Below are 14771 nucleotides of genomic sequence, written 5' to 3' on the forward strand. Positions count from 1 at the left end.
GTATTGATCTGATCTGATCTGTGTATAAAGGGTTTGGGCCAGGCACACTAGTTAACCACTAAGGGTTAGTATGTATTAAAGGAGGGATTTTCTGCATTCAGGATGATCCTTTTTCTTCCTCACGTCCTTGGAACCTACACTCTGTGACCTTCTCCCTAATTTACATTTATGGAGCCAGCTGTTCCAATAGCCTCTCTTTCTTCTGGTTGGGGATGGGAAGAGAAGGCACCTTGCATATGAGCTCTTATTATTTTTTTAGTATTGCTTACAGTGTCATCTTAAACCAATATGCCACAGCTCATCTACATTCTGCGCTAAGGGCCCTTTAAACCAGCCATTCGCCATTTACTCCGTTTTAAAAAAGGAAGGTCCTCGGGTTTCATGTTCCTTTATTGTATTTTGTAAGGCACAGAACACATATTGGATACTATGTAAATGCGGAAGGCTCCAACAATAGTAACAGACAGATGAGAAACTGCAGGAAGTGGAGACACCATTTTGGATTTAGCTTTTTTTATCGATGGGCTGAGTGATTTGGAAGAGACAATGTGGCTCCAGGGCTAAAGAGCCCGCAGGGATTTCCACAGCAAAGGTTTGAGTCTCAGTCACAGTGGCAGCTCCGGTGACCCCAGGCGAGCAGCTTCCTTCCCCTGGACCTCAAATTCTCCCCATGAATACTGGGCTTGGTGCCACAAAACTGCTTCCCAGGGATGCTAAGCTAGCCCGGTCCTATGTGGTTGCATAGACTGTGCATTACTGAAGGCCACCCACTGACAGGTCAAGTTGGGGGTAGGATGCGTTCATACTATAGTATCTCTGTATCAGTCTGTCCCCTAGTGATGGGTTGTGTCCATCCAAAGGAAGTGGGTGCTGCACTCTTCTAGTTTGCACAGTAGTATTAATATGGGTTAGCAGAGATCCTGAATTAAGCAACTTGCCAGGAGTGGGGCGCAGAGTTCAACAAACAGAATGTACAGATTAATTCAACACAGCTACTAAGTGCATGCTCTGTGATAGGCCCAATTTCAGGGGCTGGAGATGTGGCGATGGATATAGGCACCTACTACATCTAAGATGTGAAGATGGATATAGGTGCCTACTACGCGTCTCTCTCCTTCCTCCAGCCCATCTTCTGCTATATCGAATCTGTTATCAAGTCTTGCCAAACTCACCCAGCATCTTCCACCCCACTGCCTGCACTTTGCTCCCTGATGGGAAACAAGGGTTCCTACCTCGATTCCTGTCCTTCAGACAAAAGCCGGAGGGAATGTTTGCATTAAAATGTGAATCGGATACTGTGGCCCCGCTTAAACCCTTTGGAGGATATAATTTAATCCAGGGTTCTCACGATCGCCCACATTTCCTCCACTGAAGAAGAGGCAGCTTGTCCTTTAAATAGCCTAGCTCTTCGCTTAGTCTGGTCTTTCGGCTGGAACACTGTTTGCTTCTCCCCTTTAGCCATCTCCTGCTCATCCTTCAGTGCTAAGTGGACAGTCAGCTCTTCCAGGAAGCCTCCCCTGGGCCACCTGGTTAAAGTAGACCACCACCATTCATTACCAAGATACTACAGTATCTCTGTAGCAGTCTGTCCTCTGGTGATGGGTAGTGTCCATCCAAAGGAAGTGGGAGCTCTGCTCTTCTAGTTTATGCTATTCTATTGTTCAGCAGCCTTGGCTCACTTTGAACATACAGAATTCCTTTTCTTCTGACGTATCTGCTGGCTTGTTAAACGCCGAAAGTGAGGACCTTGCTTCTTAAGTCTTCCTTGAGTGCTTTTGCTAAGTCTCCGACACACAGCACTAAATATGGATATCTCTTAGACCAAGTTGATGAATGAAATTCATCTGAGAGCAGTATTGTGACTACCTGGTATAGGGATGGGTACCGTGACAGACGCCATGGTGTGCTAGGTGAGGTGGCAGTTGGCGGTTGGGAACACCATGTTTTATCATTTGTTGATTTTTTATGGCACACATAGTACCGTTTGCCAGTGGTTATGAAAGCAAACCATGGGACAGCAGATGTTCAACAAAGGCCTGGTGAATGAAGCAAACTTGATTTGTGCCTTGCAGGATCTGTGGTCTACTGGTTCAGGCCCAATTCTGCTCAACTAGTGAACATAACTGGGTTTCCCAGTAGCCCACATTTAACTGTTCCTGGTTTCCCTACCAGCCTACCTGGGCACTATCATAAGATTCAATCCAATATTCTGACAGTTTGGCTCTCCCTGAGTCAACTTAGACTGAGGGCCAAACTTTCATTCCCAGCTTAGGGTGTGGCAGTGAGTAGAGAGGAGGGCGGGTTACTTCTCTCCCACAATTCCTATCGCAGCTGATGACTATTTTGTTGCTGTTGCTGCTTTTGCTTTTTGATATGGAACTATTTGATTAGTATCTGTCTCTTCTTAAGGGACTATATAAATCCACAGGGGTAGGCACTGGTCTGTTCATTACTTTCGGTCCCAGCACTGGTCCATCGTAAGCAATAAAATACAACCATTTTGCTGAGTGATCAGCTCGCCCTGGTGGGCAGGGGGATTTTAAGGAAGGCTCACATCTCACCTACCCCATAATCAGACCTGGTAAGCCATGGGAGGGAGAGTAGTGGATTGGGACCGACTATTTTGTAAAAGCTACAAGTTGTTCACCTTCATTGCTTCTCTCAAACTCAATTGAATGGTGTCTTTACAGGGTTTTTAACACAAACATGACTTGATTAAATTTGTTATTTACACAAATCGGCCTTTGGCAGTCAGGACCCCACAGCGGTACTGAGATCAGCAAGGAGAACACTAATCGGCTAAGAAACGAAGCTGGTGGGAATTAAGTATCTGGCAGAAATAAAGAACAGACTCAAATGCTCGAGTGAGAGAATCTACCGTGTTTGGTTAGCATTCAAATGTGGATGGAAGAGGCGATGGAGACAGATGGGAAGGCAGCTCAAAGGGAAGAATGAATGTCCGTGAACAGAAAGGAGAGACAGTACGAACTTTTCAAATATTTCTTTTTTTCTTGTATGGTTCTGGAGATCGAACCCCGGGCACTTGAGTTATTTGCCAATCACGGGACTATACCATTAGCCCACCAAAAATTTCAAGCCATTCTGACAAGCCTGCAAGATAGGAATGAGATAGGGCCGTCTAGAAGTTGGGAGTACAGTAAGCTAAGGCAAAAAGGGACCGGGCTGGACTCTCTCCTTCCTTATTCTAAGAATTGCAGAGAACAATATTCAAGAGTTCGGAAAAAAAGAATTATAGGAAGAGAACGAGTTGAACGGCACGCAATGAGGAAGGCAAAGCTGGATAGTGTCATAGAAAATAAATGATAATGTCCAAGAGCTTCAATGACTAATGCTTAAGTTAGACAGCCTGAAAATACTTCCAGTGGGTTTGGCGACAAGGACACTGGCTGTAACAAGGACATTTTCTGCGGGGGCAGAAGCTGCAGTGTAGAACTCAGCACACACAAGGAAAGAAGTAGAGACGCTTAGTGCAGATTACGCTCGAGGAAACTCGCCTGTGGACGAGGAAAGAGACACGGTTTGATTGAGTAGGACGTGAGAAGATTTGAGCGCACTCACAGCAGAGGGTAGAGACGGGAGATAGAGGAGCGTCAACGCCCTCCCCGCCCTCTCCATTTGCCAGCCCCGCCTCCACGTGACGCGACAGGGTCTCGCTAAGACTACAACTCCCAGGAGGTCCCGCGGCGGGGGCGGAGCCAAGGCCTGGCGCGCACCCCAGCGGCGAGCGGAAGAGCAGGCGCTTCACGGTGGCGGCGGAAGCGGAGAGCGACAGCGTCCCGGTAACCACGAACCCCTGGCCCTGACTGTTTCTCACCCTGAGCTGGTGCTGGTTGTCCCCCGCCTCTTTCCTCAGGCTTGGGCGGGAGAGGAGCCGCTTCCCTCCTGTGTGTTAACGCTGTTTTTCTTTTCCTCACGTGACGCGCGGGGCAGGCCCCCGCCTGGGGCGGAGGTTATTGGGAAGCTTCCGCCCTTCGACCTGTTGGAGCCCCGGGGCGGGAGGGCCTCTCTCGGGTCTCCTCTGTTTTCTAAGGGGCCGCAGGCCTGCCTTGGGCCTCGGGCCCTAATGCTTCTCGTAGAAATCGTTTCCAGTCAACAGGTAGCGAGCGGGGTCTGTTAGGACGCCTCTGGGCTGCGGGGCTATGGACCACCACCGAGGTGGCTTCCGGACAGCCCGGGGCTGCGGGCGATTCCCGGGCAGTGGCTGTTCTGCTCCGCTGCCCGGAGCCCCGGGCTTTGGGCTGGCAGAGCATTTTGTAAAGTAGGGTGTACTTCCTGCTCTCCTTGGGCGGTCCTCGGAAAACTTCCAAGCTACTTTATCGAAAGTTTTCTTGTAAACTATTTTTTTTTTTTTAATTTAGTCGCATCTGAGCTGTGAGGGAAGGAGTACGGGGTATAATATATAGAGTCTGAATCCTGAGAGGATGATGGGTAGTCCTATTACTACCACCTGGTTTCTCTGTCTGGAAAAAAAAGGAGGGTGCGGAGTCTTTTTGGTATTATGCCTTTCAGTATTATGAGTTTCAGCTATGATGTATGTGTGAAACGTTTGTGCTATAAAACATATTAAAAATAAAGTTTCAGTGTCCTCCCTTGTGTGGTCCAGGTCAGTTGGATTTTAAAATCACGGTCATGTCTTTACGAAGACTGGAGTTAATGGTGTCTTTAGAAACGGAGATGAAAAATAACAAGCGTTAATGCTAGGTTTCAGGTGGAGAGGTGATATTAGGGCCTGACCACCTGTGGAATCACTGTAAAACTTTGGGGTTTCGAGGCCCATCAGAATGCGACTGCTCTCCACACACAGCTAGCTAGCTGCCCCTCTTGCTCTGTAACAACTCTTGGAAGCACTACACATTACAAGCATCTCCTAAGAGTTAGAGAGCTCCCGAAGCTTGGTTCTGAACTAATGACCAGTGTCTAGTCCTCGGGGGCTTCTTCATCCTTTTCAGTTGCTACTCATGTAATAGCTGTTTTAGCTATGTAGTGCAGGGGTTGAGGTGTATAGTTCATTGGGGAGATTGCATAAGGCTCTGAATTATCTCCCTAGTAATAACAACAAGCAACGACAGCCTTTAATCCCAGTCCCAGAGTCAGAGGCTGGCTCATCTCTGAGTATTTGGTAGCCCAGTCTGTGTAGTGAGTTCCAGGCCAGGAAGAGTGATATAGGGAGAGCAGGTCTTTAAAAAAAATTTTTTTTTAAACACTACTTTTTTTCACTCTTAGGGTTTCCTATAGTATTGCTGTGAAATGGTTAAATGGTTATGTACTTAAGTTACTACTTTTCTAGAGATTTCTAGAAAGACTTTCTTTTTCTTTTCTTTGCATCTTGTTAGTTGAAATTGGACTGGTGTTTTGTTTGTAACCTGTACTGAAGAGTGTATTTCACTATGCAGTGTAGCTCAGTATAATGCAGGACAATTAACTATGACTCAGATATTGACAAAAGTAGAATTTTATAGAACAATTTTTGCATCTCTAATAATTCCCCCCACATGTGCATACACATACAGGTTTTATTATTGTTTGTTTGCTTCATTTTTCATTTTTGGAACAGGGTTTCTCTGTATAGTCCTAGCTGTCCTGGAACTCACTCTCTAGATCAGGCCTGCCTTAAACTCACAAGAGATCTACCTCCTGGGTGCTGGGGTTAAAAGCATGGGCCACCACCTAGCACACATAGAGTTTTTAAGTTAGGCTGTGTGTAAAGTTTTAGCCTGAGTTGGGCATGGTAGTTCATGCCCTAAATCCTGGTAAGTCAGAATCAGATGGATCTCTGTGAATTCAAGGTCAGAGCCTGGTCAGAGCCTGGTCTGCCAGAGCTACCTGGTGAGTGTGAAACAAATATAAAACAAACATTTAGCCCATAGGAGACTTGGTGACCTTCATTTTTTTGAAAGGTGGAAACTTAATGACTAACTACCTCTGCTGATGTCCTGGCTCTGTTTGTATCTATAAGGAACAAGTTTAGAGAAAGCAAAGAGAAAAGCCTTACTGACACAAATGATTTGTGGGTCAGGGCAAAAATCTTATGGTTAAGAATTGAAATACTAGTTTTATTTTCTTCAGGTATCTCACTGCCTGCCAGATATCCACAAATTTGGATGCTAAGAAAACATTTTCTTTAATGTTTTTACACTTGATCTTAGCCAAAAGGCCGAAAAGCAATTATTATTTTCTTTCATGTTGTGCTTTTTGCTTTTTCAGATTTGTTCTTACCATTAGTTATGTTTCAGCATGATTTCTTTGCACAAATATCTATGTATATACACACATACATATACATGTTTGTATATATATATATATATATATATATACACACACACACAAGAGCTATGACAATAGAAAGTCATGTACATTAAAATCTGTTTTGCATATTGTGTTGTCTCCTTTGTTTTAAACACTTGCATTTTGACTCCCTTTTACTTAAAAGGACTTTGGAAAGTAGATCTCATTCTTTGCTGTATACATAGTAGATGCTCAGTTGGCAATGGCTGCTGCATAAGAACATTTTATTGATTATCTTATGCTATATGGCACAATTTGGTGAGGCCATAGTGTTTTGTGGAAACATCCTAAGCCTTGGAGTCAAAGTTCTGGTTCCAGTGTCTGCTGGGTGTCGCCTTAGTTTAGGCTTTTGATTCACATGACATCATCTGGAAGTAAGGCTATTAGCCTGCATAGCTGAAAAAAAACACATTATTAGAGCTAGGCATATACTCTTCAAACTTAGTGGAAAATGGAGTTGCTGGTATTAATATTTTTAGTGTTTGTTATTTTCTGACAGATTGTGATTATAATATTAATTCTCTTAATCTCTAATGTTTCGTATGATCAGTGTGTTTCTTTGTTACCTAAGGTTAAGGTAGTTGACTGTGACCGTGGAGCCTGAAACATTACAAAGCTAATTGGCCCACATGGAGTTTGAAGCTGTGACCTGTTCTCATTAACTTCATGCACTAAGTACTCACAGATATCTGACATATTTTTTATTTGGAATTCATGCAACTCATTAGATATAAGTAAATAAAATAGTGCCAAGAGTAAAAGTATAGATTTTTTAATTAAAAATTTATGAAGCTAACCCTCATATAATATATAAAACTGGCAACCTACAGCATCAACCACTTACCTGAGCTGTATGATTTAAACATTTCTTTTTTTTTGTTGAGTTATATTTATGGTAGATTTCCTACCCTTAGAAACAAAGAGTAGACTATTCATGCATGGAAAGAGGACCTAACTTGTGTGCTATTCACCAGAAAAAGTGCTCTTAGCTTGTGGGGAAAACATGAATGAGCCCAGCAGGATGGATGAAGCTTGGGTAACTCCTAAGAGCTTATTGAATTACAGAGAAATTTAGTTGTCAGAGCATTAGATAGGAGAAAAGTTATAGGGTGTTGTTCAGTGGCAGCAAGCCTACATTTGGAGAGTGTTCTCTGAATAAGCTATACACCACTTTCCCCTAGTCTGTGGTGTGCTTTTTTACTATATCATGTTAGCTTTCTCTGACCATTTTTTAAATTTACTACATTTTATTAATATTTGTTGCCACTCTCTTTATCTCTCTTTTTTATACCAAACATGACCAATTTAGGATTGGGGATAAAAACAAGCATAAAGAAGCAATATGGGGGTGGGGGAGAAAAGAAGCAATATTAGAATCAGCAAGTTCTGGTACCTAGTTTGTGAGGTTTTCAAGCAAGTGGATTAACTATATATGATGATATGAATTTCTGGAATGATCAAGTGTGACCCCTCATCATGTAACATTAAACTTGATGCAGAGTTGAAGATGCAGGGAAAAGGTGTATAGCATTCATTAATAACAAATATGTTTTTCAAAGAATCCAGATGTGTGTTCATACTGGCTTACAATTGAGCTGTTTTGAATTCTTTGCCATGAAGTTTCACAAGAGAAAGAAGGGAAGTACTTCAATTTAAATCCTGTCAGCTTTCTATCAGTAGTCTATTTCTGTATTCATAACTGTAAAATGGACATAATGTTACTAATTCTACTTTAGAAAATGAAAGAAAAAAACAAAAAGGATATCTTGAAATAGAGTTGGTTACTACAGGGAAGAAGAGAGAATCTGACAACGATACGCAGTTGGCAGAGTGAGTCCTTCAGAGAAGTGTCAGACACAGGCAGGCAGGACAGTTAGCCCAGCCTCTTAGGAGCTGGGGAGGGCAGAGAGGGCAGCCAGTTAATGGGCAGGGGATGAGTGAGTGAGGACAACTGTCAGGCTATGATCAGGAGATGGAGAACTTACTGAGTCTGCTTATGTCTATTACTTGAGATCTTGTATTTGTATTTTGCCAGGGAAGGAGGGAAAAGCAGGGTAGTAAAGTTACATGCTCCTGTAGTTATTACATCACTACTTCCCTTAAATGGTAACTAGACTTTGTATGTTCAACATAGAACCACCAAAAGTTTCTATTACAATCCTTTTGACTATTTACTAGGCCTTTTACAGTGTAAATAAACACTAATAAAAATAAATTTTTAAAAATTGAAACTTATTTTCAAAAATATTTTTACCTAAAAATACTAATGCATGTGTATTGCAGAAAACTTAGTGCAGACAACTTTAGAAGATAAAATCACAAAACATTCCTAATCTCAAGATCTAAACAGCACATAACAAGGCCCATTCTGTTCATGTACTTTTTAATTTTTTTCCTACTATTTTCCTCTCTAGGCAAAAGTTTCCTCACTTAAGTTGTTTTTCTTAACGAATAAAGAAGTGTTTGTAAGAGCAAAATTGTACTATAAATTAACCATTGGTGGTAGTTATCTTTATATATCTATTTTAATACTTCCATAAACTATTTATTTTTTTAGATTTATTTATTTATTATGTGTAAGTACATCAGATCTCTTTATGGATGGTTGTGACCAACCAACCATGTGGTTGCTGGGATTTGAACTCAGGACTTTCGGAAGAGCAGTCAGTGCTCTTGACCACTGAGCCATCTCTCCAGCCCCCCATAAACTATTTACATACCTACTCTTATTGCTAGATATAGATCAGATGTTATTCATCTTTGTGTCTTAGGTATCTAGCAAAGTGTCTCATGTGTAATAGGTATTTAGAATATGTTTAAGATGAATTGTTAAACCCTCTGAGTGGAGATTGCCTTGTTTAACCAGGTCTTCCCAATTGTACTTTGGTGCTTTAGACATCCTTAAAATTGGGAAAACTTGTGTTTTTTTTTTTTTTGGGGGGGGGAGTGCATTTAATATGAACTGGTAAAGATTTTTTCCTTAAGCTTTTGTTGTGTGGCATGGCATTCCAAAACTTACTAATATATACCAGCCATTTTGTTCATGGTAAACAAATAATCTAATACTCATCTACATATCCAGCTTGTTGTCTTTTTTTAAATTTTTCTTCTTTTCCCTTTTCTCCCTTTTACCTTTCCTTTTTCAAGTGCATGTCTGTGCACCTGGAAGTCCAGAGGCGTAGGTCATGTGTCTTGCTTTATTACATTCCACCTTATTCCTTTGAGATAGTTTCTCTCGGAACATAAAACTTGTCATTTTTCATCTAACTGGCTGACCAACCAGTTAATACTGGGGTTACAGTGTAGGGCCACTCACTGGCTTTTTACGTGGGTGTTGGGGATCTGAATTCAGGTCATGGTTATGTAGCAAGTACTCTTACCTACTGAGCCATCTCTCCAGCCCAACCGTCCTTATTAAGGAGGCAGGGCTGAAGTCACATGAGAGCCCCACAGTCATAACCAGATGGCCTGGAACCTACCAGCCATCCCCAAACTCATGTCCAAGTTGCTGATACTACAGGCATAAGCCACTATACCTGGCTGGCATTTCTTTTTAACTTAAGTTAATCAGTTTCTGTACTTGGCCTTTGACTCACATCATGTTAAAATAAATCTAATTTGTGAGTGATAAGATATATGTACTGTAGAAAATTTGTCCAATCAGAAAATTACAAAATCAACCCACAACCTAACTTTTCAGGTGTAGCCAGTTTTTTAGGTCTTTGATTTTCTCTTTGTAGTTCGTAAATTGGAACCTTTCTGAAAATGAGAAGTTTTGTTGTTTTGGGTGTGAACCCTAGACCTTGAAATTGCTGGGCAAGTGCTCTGTATTTTGCCTTTATCCCCAGCCCTGAAAATGAAAGGATTTTGTTTTTGTTTTATGTTTATCATGTATTTAGTTGACAGCAGAACTTAGTCTAATCTGATGTAGTTATTTGTCATTAATAGTTCTTAAATTTTTTGCTGTTAATATTTTTGTGGTGCTAGGTATCAAAGCTTAGACCTTGTGCATTTGGGCGAGCATTCTGCCACTTAGCTCTATCTGCAGCTCTTGATGTATGTAAGTATAAATTATCCAAATATTAATTGAATATAATCCCATAGATGACAATTTCTGTTGAGAGTCAAAAAAGTATTTGAGAAAGGTTGTCTTCTTGGTGTTGTGTGTAAGATGACCTTATGGGTTGACTGGAGAGTGTTTCAGTAGTAGTGCTGTTACTGTAGAAAGGAGTGTAGAGGAAGAATAGTAAGATGATGGAGGTAGAAAAATTGAAGAGTCAGAATATGAATTTGTGAGCTTGACATATCAGGTAGACTTGTGACATAATAATGACATTGGGGAAGGCTCTCAGATAGGTCTGGGAGGAAGGTAATGATTTCAGTTTCTAGTTTGTTAAGTTTTAAGTATATAATTTATGTGGCCATCTTAAAAATTCATTAATTGTAATGGGTACTGCTTTATAATCTGTTTTTGAGGCCATGCATTTATCCTAGCAAATATAAATTATTGGCACTGGTCTTTTGGAACTGATTCTTAGGGCAGTAGAACTGTTCAAGAAAACTAATCTCATCACTTGATGATTACATCCCTTGACTCTAAAGGAGTTTGCCTGACTACCATTCTTATTTACCTACTCCATTATAAGTGATGTTTGGTAGTTTCTTAAAATTAATCTGCAAAGTCATGAACTTTACTACCAGAGAAGGGATTTGAGTAATTATTGTGACTACTGAAAACATTTAAAAAGGTTCTAGGCTGGTTACTACGTTGAATCCTGGTATTCCGAGTATGCATTTGTTAAGAGAGTGGGTTTAGGAAGCCTAGGTTTGAATGATCTTTTTTTGTGTATTACTACATATCCTACAAGAGTTACCTGTTAGGTTTCAACTTCCTCTGTTTTTAATATAGAGCTGGTACTAATGCTCCCTACTTGATGAGATTGTGTTGGGGATTAGCTCTTAGATTTAGAGTAATACTTGGCAGATATGAAGAGCGCAGTCAAGGTTCGTAAATATTACCACTCTCAGACACTGCTTTTATCAGCACTTTATCATTTTATTTTAAAAATCAGTTACATTCTTGTATAGTTGTTTCTTACACTATGATAGGCTGCTAGAGTTAAATTTGGAGCTCAAAAAAAATCAGATATAGGTTTTTAAAGCAATGTTGAAGAGCTTCATGAAAAAGGAGCAGAAAAGACTGAAGATATAATAATGGGAAACTATAGTAAGGAAGTGGGTGAAGGCAGGAAAGGAAGCTGCAGAGGAACTGATGGAGTGCGTTCTATATGATTGATTATCCATGTAGAAATTATCTTAATTAGGATTGTATTTGGTTGCAGCCAAGTAAGAGAGACTTAATAGTAGAAAGTTCGTTCTCTTAGTGTCAAGAATTCCAGAAAGCTTCATGCTCTGGTGCGGTGTTGCTCCACCGTGTATGGATGCTGTTCTTGTACAGTGTCACTTTAGGAATGCAAGATGAGTTTCCAGCACTGAGGTGGGAGGGTAACTATAAGAATCAAAGTCACTCTAGGCATAGAGCACTGCAGCTCAGCTATTTAATTCATATTTCTCCCGGCAGAAAGGAGAAAGGAAGGGAATCATCTCTCTCCCTTAAAGGATACTTCTTGAGGTTTTACAAACTACTTTTGCTTATATGCCATTCATAAAGCTAGGTCACAGACCACAACTTGATGCTGGAAAGATTGGGAACTGTAGACTGTTTTGAATCTTCAGTGTCCATGAATGAAGACAAACAGTGAGATTATCTAAAAACTTGCTCTTACCAAGCTGCACCAACAGTCCAGGCTAAACATCTTTAGAGTGAAAATCTGAATCTGAAATCCAGACTTCTCTGCAATACAAATATAACAATCTGGTTCCCAGATTATAGTAAGGATGCTCAACTGTACATTGTTTTTAGAGTGTGTGATCTCTTTATGCCTAGACATAGGTGTGTACCTATATATTTCTAGCCAACATTAATGTTAACTGCAGTTACTTTATTTGGAAGTTTGGAAACAAATAGATGGTAAATAAGCCTTTCATACCACTCTTGTGTTTTTAAGCCTCTAGTTTTATATAGTCTTCCACTATTCTCTGATTTAGTTGGTTTTCAGCCAATGTTTTTAATCCATCTCTGTCTTTTTATATTACTTCTCTCTCTCACTGCTGTTAATCGTACTTCCCAAAATAGATAAATGAGCAGGTTTAATTAAATGTGTTATTTGCACTGCCTCCTAATCATTAATGAATTTGTAAGTAAGGTCAGACCTGCAACCCTCCTAGTGTTACAATTACTGAATCCTGTCTGTCTTTGCTAGTGGTAATTGCTTTAAGTTATTTTTTTAATTTTTAAGACTTTTATGTTTGTCAGTATTAGAAATATAAAAACCTAACAAAAAGATAACTATTTCTAAAGGTTTTTCTTTATTTCTTTCAATTGAAAATATTTTATTTATATATTTTTGAATGATGAATTATTTAATATCAAAGTATATATTGCTGTTTGGCTTTTGTTTCTTTGAATTACTTTTCTAAATTTTTCTTTATTTAATCAATAGGGATATAGCTTGTAGGCATAATTTAAAGAATCAGATAGAGACCTGAGATGATTTAGTTAAGGACACTTGCTTCTCTTCCCAGGTTTATAAGTTAGATTCCTAGCTCCCACATCAGGTGGCTTACAACTTCACATAACTCCAGTTTTGCTCTTCTTAAATAGCCATATCCACTGGTGCTCCCTTTTTAGCTTCCCAGTGTAGTTACATTTTGACATTTGGTTAAATTAAATAGTGTTGCATTGACATTATGCCTGTGTGAATTTTATTCCCTGGTAGTGTCTTCAATGGTCTCAGTGTGGTCTTCTTCCCCGTCATGTAATCTTTCAGTTCCAATTACCCTTTTCCCTCCCTTTCCTCTTCCTCCCTCACCTATCTTCCCTTCTATCCTGAAGTTCCTTTTCTACAGACTTCCATTATCCTACTATTTGAATGATGGATCTCTGGGCCTACTGCACAGTTCTTTTCCTAGAATGATTTCCCTTTGTTGTAATCTGTAGACTTCTCTCCTGTGTTTGATTTCCAGTCTTGTCAGAACTCATATCTTCCTCATTCTTCATTTACCCTCTTGCTTGGGTGGAACATGTTCTCTAGCAGTGTCTGATTAAAAAGATGGCACTGTAGTCATGAGTGGGAGAATGGCAGTCTTTAAGTAATACACCTATTGTTACCTAGCTTTTGGTCTGGATTGGGGGTTTTTGACTTTCGATGCACAATTATTCTGGAAGCTTCATTTACTGGTATTCTTTTACTTCTGTCATGTTGGGTATCCTGTTTTCCATTTATGTTTTCTTCTTATGGCTTCTTGTCAAAAGGATGGGACCATCATATATTGCATATAATACGTGATCAGGCACACAATCTTTTTTTTTTAAATTGTTAATCTCATATACACCTTTCTGTGCTCTAGCTTCAAAATTTTTGTTGCTATTTTTTTCCTTCTTGCTATTCTCTTTCTTTGTGGATTTGGGTCTTATGCCTGTTACTATCTTAGTAGGATTTGGGGTAGGGGGGGAAGAACAAAATTACATATGTTTTGTACATTCTGTCCACTTTTCCCACAGATTGAGTTTACATATTAGATTAGATATTGTGGGACTTGGTAGGATTGCTCAGTTTTATAAAGTGAGGTTCGGAGTTTGGATCCCCAGTACCCAGATACAAAGCCAGCATGGTGCTGTGTGCCTGTAATCTCATCCCTGGAGATGTGGGGACAGCTAGGTCTTTCTGACCAACTAGCCTCCGCATATTGGTGAGATTCAGGATCAGTGAGAGGCCTTATTTCAAAAGAAGAGTGACTGAGAATGGCATCAAAGGTTGATCTCTGGCTTCTACATTGTAGATGTGAGCATGTATGTTCAATTACATACCTATGAACATGTACATACCACACACATTTGTGCATATAGACACAAGACTAGAATATTCTTATGTGAGATAATACTACACTGTTGTAATTTTAATAAGTGAAGGGTAAAGTGTTAGTGTGGTGGTTTGCAGAAAGAACGGTACTGTAGAAGAGGGAAAATGTGCCTCCCTCGATGTTTGAGTTAGCTGGTTAATTGGAAAAAGTCTACAGACGTCTTCCATCTTTATTGTAAGACAAGTAGAAAATATTAAGTGTAAAGGGGTTGGGGAGCATTTTTTTGATTCCACAATTGAGAGGTGACCAGATTCCATATAGTTTAATTTGACATTGCAAACTTCCTTTCTGAAGAGACTACAAATTTCAGTTCTCACTGGAAATGTGTGTTAGTTTTGCCTCATGCTCTCCCTTAGACAATTTTGTTACATTCTTAAAACTTTGTCTAACTGGGATCTCAATATAGTTTCACTCTTTGGCAGGTTTGTTTTCTCTTGCGGTTGGTCCGGGCAGTGGGTAGGTCCGGGCAGTGGGTAGGTCCG

The 14771-nt window shown here is 40.3% G+C and overlaps 1 protein-coding gene across 3 annotated transcripts in view; it reads left to right on the forward strand.

The window, feature by feature from the left end:
• Window positions 1–3730: 3730 nt before the first annotated feature.
• Window positions 3731–14771, forward strand: part of R3hcc1l (R3H domain and coiled-coil containing 1 like) — a 75305-nt gene continuing 64264 nt past the window's right edge. For all 3 annotated transcript variants that reach the window (XR_004123594.1, XR_004123595.1, XM_031390363.1), the window contains exon 1: window positions 3731–3800. The gene's annotated coding sequence lies outside the window, so the exon portion shown is untranslated. The remainder of the gene's footprint in view (window positions 3801–14771) is intronic.

The sequence above is a fragment of the Mastomys coucha genome, unplaced genomic scaffold, assembly GCF_008632895.1.
Source record: "Mastomys coucha isolate ucsf_1 unplaced genomic scaffold, UCSF_Mcou_1 pScaffold21, whole genome shotgun sequence".
Classification (NCBI taxonomy): Eukaryota; Metazoa; Chordata; class Mammalia; order Rodentia; family Muridae; genus Mastomys; species Mastomys coucha.